Genomic DNA, 6,653 nt, shown 5'->3' on the forward strand with positions numbered 1-6,653 from the left:
ATATATTAAAGAATTATATATTCATATATTAATGAACATATAAATATTTAATATTCTATGTGTGGGTCCATTCATTTATCATTATCAATATAATTCCACTGATTTTTAAATGCTCAAATATATCTATAATCTCAATGATTTGAAAGTTTCTCCTTATAATATAGTTCAATTCATTTGTGCCTGTATATCCTAGTTTATTTTCCTCAAAAAAAAATTTATTTCACATGCCATGCTGGAGGTCATTATTATGGAGGTCATTATTATTTTACCCTGATATTGCACAAGCAATGGTTCTCACTTTTTTTATTTTATTTCTCATAACCATGTTATGAATAGGTCCAGCATATAGTAATTCTTTAATGACATCTTTTAATTCTGCTCTTTGTAGTTCTTCATTGAGTAGATATTGTAGTCAGTTCATAACCAACATAGAGCACTCTACTGCTCTGTGATATTCATTTTTATTTCTTTAAGTAAAAGCATATGCATGGATTTTATACACTTAGTTATAGGAGTAGAATGTTGAATAATAGTAAGTAGATCTTTATTTTCATGGGAATCTTGTTATTATTAAATGAAGTTTGCAATTTTCCAAAGTCAGTTAAGTCAACTCTTCTCCAGTGGAACCCTCATTGCCCTAATTGTTATCATTATCAGATAAGCATTTTGAAGGACAAGTTTTATAAGCTTTACAAAGAGATAAATCTGGGAAATTGAAAACTTTACTCTATTTTTCATAATTTATTTAACTAGGTTAAAATTATTGTGCATGCTTATAGTTTTCTTCTAGGAATTTATTCAATGTTTCAGGCTTGAGAGAACCAGGACAAGGTCATCCCTAAATAGAAGCGACTGCATGATTTCATTAATCTCCCCAAACTTGTGCTTGTGCTTTGCACTGATATTTTTAACAACAGTAGTGAACATTTTGGTAAGCATACCTCTATCTCCCTTTCTCATGTCCTTCCTGATGTTTATAATCAGAGTGTTGTTGAACTTAATTATTTTCAGTAGAACTAGAGAAGATAGAACAATTTTTTGTTGCTAAAGATTCTCATTCCATAATTTTTAACAAGTGTTGGTAATTCAATGATATTATTATTTTGCAAGAAAGATATCTGAATGGCCCTGGAGGATCATTCTTATTAGTGCCTTATAGAGTTTGATATAGCATTGATGAGATAGCATTGTTTGCGTCTTTTGGGACACCCTTTTTTGTCTGAAACACAATATAAATTTTAAATGTTTATCCAAATGTTTATCCAATTCTCCATGAATTAGTTCAATCTTAGAATGTGAATGTACTTTAAAAAAACCTATACCTTATATAGAGGCATAAGGGTGCTTTATATAAACTCTCTAACATAGATTTATGTAGTCTTAGTCATCCTCAGTTCATAATGCTATATAAGTTCTACAAAATTAATCATTATTTCTTCCAGGATGTTTTCCACTGGAAGGAAGTTTCAAAGATTTGGAATTGGCTTTACTGACAGATCTTTGAGACTAAAAACATTCTAAAGCATGCATCTAAAGTCCTTATTTTCTATTTAAATTTCCTTTGGAGTGGGGAAGAACCAGAATAATATCATCTAACTGTAGTTAATTTACCTTTTCTTGCTAAAATTTTAATCTTTTGCTTGTCATATTTGATTGATTGGAATTTTGATTTTCCCTTTAAAGGATGCTGTCAATTAACTAGATTCAAATTCAGTAGTCACTTATTTGATATTGAATATAGATGCATATATAACCATGTACCCATGTCTGTGAACACCCATGTCAATGTATCTATGAATTATATACATATACATCATATAGAATATATGTATGTGTGGAGATAATACATGTATGCACACATTAATACATACATGTGTTTATATATACATCTATAGACATAGATATATATAAATACCTGTGACTGAAAAAATTTTCCAGATTAAGATAACTTAGAAGACTGCAGGAATGGTTTGTCTTAATTGAATTAAAGGAGCACATATGTAGGGTGCTTTTTGTCAAAAAACAACCAAGATTACTCAGTCCTTGCGCAGCAGGCTAGCAGTACAGCAGGCCAGTTGGGAGGTTTCTAGTCCCAACACAACAAGCAAATTTCTAGCCCTAGAAACCCAGTCCAACAGATGCAACAAAGCCAGACCATCCTAGCAGAGGGGTAAGAACTTAAAACCCCAGCATGGGAAGTCAATGATTATATCCCTACACCTCAGAACAAGAACCTTGGGAAAGTACTTCCTGTACACTAAAAGAAAAACTCAACTTAAAAAGTCATGAAACCGTTTAAAAATGAGTAACTATCAAAGTAAAAGCACTGACCATATCAAGCTATGATTGGGAATAGGGAATATAAAGCAAAAACTCAAGAGAGGACAAAAACTCAAGAAAGGGCAACATTGTCAAAATGCCTGCATATGATGACTCAAAAGAATATATGAATTGTTCTCAAGCACATAAATTCCTCTTGGAAGACACAAAAAATATTTTTAAATCAAGTAAAAGACATTGAAGGGAAATTTGGGTTGGATTTTCACCAGGAAAGAAAGATTATCTCAATATTAGGAAAACAATTATCATAATTGACCATATAATAACAAAACTAACAGAAATTTGATTATCTAAATAGGTACTAAAAGGCTTCTGCCTAAAATAACCCAATTATTTTCTTTCTTATTTTTTACTCTGTTTTGTTCTGATTCTTCTTTGACAACATGGCTAATATGGAAATATGTTAAACAGGATTTTACATGTATACACTATTTCAGATTATTTATTATAATGGGAAGTGGGAAGGGATGGGAGGGTGGCAGAAAAATGTAGAACTCCAATGTTTATAAAATTAATGTTAAAGTTATTTTTGCATAGAAAAAATTAACTTTAAAAAAAGAAAAATACATTAAGAAGGAAACCTGCCAAGTTCCATTTATTACATAGTATGGTGCTGATCCCTAAACAAGAAAGTGTCAAAACTGAGAAATAAAATTATATATCCATTTCCATAATGAATATTGATGCAAAAAATTAAATGAAATATTAACTGAGAAACTGTAGCAATTAATCATGAAGATAATACCTGTTGGGATTTACACTGGGAATGCAACTTTAGTTTAAAATTAGAAAAAAGGCCCTATCATTATAATTACCACACCAATAACAAAAAACAAAAACCATTTGGTTATCTAAATATATGAAGAAAAAGCTTTTAACAAAGTACAGTGCTCATTCCTATTAAAAACACTAGAGAGCATAGGAATAAATTTAATTTTCCTAAAAATGATAAGCAGTATCTAACTAAAACAAACTGCCAGAATGGGAATAGGTTAGAAGCATTTGCAGTAAGATCAAATTTGAAAGAAGGATAACAATTATCACCACTATTATTCAATGTTGAACTAGAAATGTAGCTTTAGCAATAAAAACAAAAGAAATTAAGGGAATTAAAATAGTCAGTGAGGAAACCAAACTATCACTTTTTTGCAGATGATATGGAGGTATATCTAGAGAATAAATTTTTAAAACTACATGAAACAATTAACAACTTTAGCAAAGTCGTAGGATATAAAATAAATCCATATAAATCACCAGCATTTTCATATATTTCCAACAAAACCAACAAGAGATAGAAAAGAGAAATTTTATTTAATACAACTATAGAACTAATATAAAGTATTTGGATATCCACCAGCCAGCACATATCCAGAAAGTCTATGAACACAATTATAAAATCATTTTTATATAAATAATATAAGATCTAAGGAACTGGGAAAATGTCAATTATTCATGTTTAGGTCAAATTAATACAAGAAAAATGAAAAGTTTACCTTAATTTATCTGCTTATTCAATGTCATACCAATCAAATTACTAAAAATATCCTAAAGATTTAAAACTATTACAAATTTCTGGAAGAAAATAAGTTCAAGATATTAATGGAACTAATTGAAATTATGCAAATGAAGATATCCTAGTTCTACTAGATCTCAAACTATATCATAAAGCAGTAATTAGTGAATCTATTTGGTACTGATAAATAAATTGAGTGGGAGGTCAATGGAATAGGACTGATCTATAAGACTCAGTAGTCTCTGATTATGGTAATCTAGTGTTTGATAAGCCCAAATACTCTAGTTTCTGGAATAAGAACTCACTATATCACAAAATGTGCTGGGAAAACTGGAAAATATTATGGTATGAAGTAGACATAAACCAACATCTTATAACCTATATCAAGATAAAGTCTAAATGACTATATGATTTGGGTATGAAGGGTGATTCCATAAGCATATAGAGCAATGAATAGTGTCCCCTGTAAGATCTATGAAGAATGGAAGATTTTATGACTAGAGAAGAGTTACAAAATTGTGAAATACAAAATAGATAACTTTGATTCTTTTTAATTAACAAGCTTTTTGAAAAAAAAAAACAAAATCAATACAGCCAAGCTTAGAAGGAAAGCAGAAAGCTGGGAAATACTTTTTACTATCAGTGTTTCTGATAAAACCATTAGTTCTAAAATATATAAAGAATTTACTTTTATTTATAAGAATACGAGCCATTCCCCAGTTGGTAAATGATCAAAGGATAAAAATAGGCAATTTTCAGATAAAGAAATTAAAGTTAAATATAGTCATATAAAAATCAAATTGATTAGAAAAATGCAAATTGAAGTCTTAAGATTCTATTTAAATCCTATCAGATTGTCTAGCATGACAGAAAAGGAAAATTATAAATACTAAAATTTTGTGTAATAATTCTAAAACTAATGCATGGTTGGTGGAGTTGTAAACTGATCCAACCACTTCAGAAACACAATTTGGGACTGTACCCAAAGACCTATGAAATTATCCATATCCTTGATCCAGGAATACCACTATTTTATCCCAAAGAAATCAAAAAGGACTGTTAAAAGGAAAAGGATCTCATGTACAAAAATATTTCTTAAAAGTTCTATTTGTGGGGACAGCTAGGTGGCACAGTGGATAGATCCCTGGCCCTGGAATCAACAGTACTTGAGTTCAAATCCAGCCTCAGACACTTACTTAATCCCATTGCCTTGCAAAAAAAATGTTCTATTTGTTGTGAGAAAGAACTGGAAATTGAGGAGGGGATATCCAAAGATTGGGCAATGGCAGAACAAATTATGATATATGAATGTAATGGAATACAACTGTTCTGTAGCAGAAGGATTTCAGGAAAACCTAGAAAGACTTACATGAACTGAAGCTAAGTGAAATGAGTAGGTCCAGGAGTAAATTGTACACAGTAAAGGCAACATTTTATGATAATCTACCACAAGAGCTTAACTCTTGTCAGAAATACAATGACCTAAGATAATTTTTAACAACTCTTGACGGAAAATGCTACTCATATCCAGAGAAAGAATTGTTCATTATAATTGCAGAAAGAAATATAGTATCTTTAATCTGTTTTTATTTTAATTTTCATTCTTATGGGTTTTCACTTTTAGACTGATAATTCTTTTACAACATGAATAATGTAAAATATATTTGACATGATTAAACATGCATAACTTGAATCAGATTAGGGAGTGGGAGGGAAAGGAGGAAAGGAGAAAAATTTGCAACTCAAAATTTTAGGAAAATGATTACTATTACATGTACTTTGAAAAAATAATATTAAGAAAAAATCACAAAAAAAACTTCTTTAAAATTGGTTCTAATTATATAGATTTTTTATACAATATTAAAAATACTTTGAGCTTTATAAGACTATAGATTGAAATCACTTAAATTCTCAGTCTTCTCTTGAGGCATTTGCTGTTGGAATAAAGAATTGGAGATAATTAAGCACTCTAACATATTCAAACTTATAACCCATTTCTTTCATATCTTTACATAAATTTTTATTTGTCCTACATTTTGTCACATTTTTCTATATTTATCTGGTTCTTTTTAGAATTGTGAGGTCAATCACACCTCTCAGACTGGCCAATATGACCAGAAAGGATAATGATCATTGTTGGAAGGGTTGTAGGAAATCTGGAACACCATTACATTGTTGGTGGAGCTGTGAACTCATCCAAAATTTCTGGAGAGAAATTTGGAACTAAGCCCAAAGGGCAACAAAAATGTGCATGCCCTTTGATGCAGCAATACCACTACTGGGTCTATACCCTGAAGAGATGATGAAAAAGGGTAAAAACATCACTTGTACAAATATTTATAGCAGCCCTGTTTGTGGTGGCAAAGAATTGGAAATCAACTAAATATCCTTCAGTTGGGGAATAGTTTAGCAAACTGTGGATATATATATATATATATATATATATATATATATATATATATATATATATATGTCATGGAACACTATTGTTCTATTAGAAACCAGGAGGGATGGGAATTCATGGAAGCCTGGAGGGATTTGGATGAACTGATGTTGAGTGAGATGAGCAGAACCAGAAAAACACTGTATACCCTTAACAGCAACATGAGGGTGATGGTCAACCTTGATGGACATGCTTATTTCATCAGTGAGACAATCTGGGACAATTTGGGTCTGTCTGCAATGGAAAATACCATGTGTATCAAGATAAAGTAAGATTGGTGAAAAAATTGTAAAACTCAAAATAAATAAAATCTTTAATTTAAAGAAAATTGCGAGGTCCAGAATTACCTTTTTTAAA

The sequence above is a fragment of the Macrotis lagotis genome, chromosome X (assembly GCF_037893015.1).
Source record: "Macrotis lagotis isolate mMagLag1 chromosome X, bilby.v1.9.chrom.fasta, whole genome shotgun sequence".
NCBI classification, from domain to species: domain Eukaryota; kingdom Metazoa; phylum Chordata; class Mammalia; order Peramelemorphia; family Peramelidae; genus Macrotis; species Macrotis lagotis.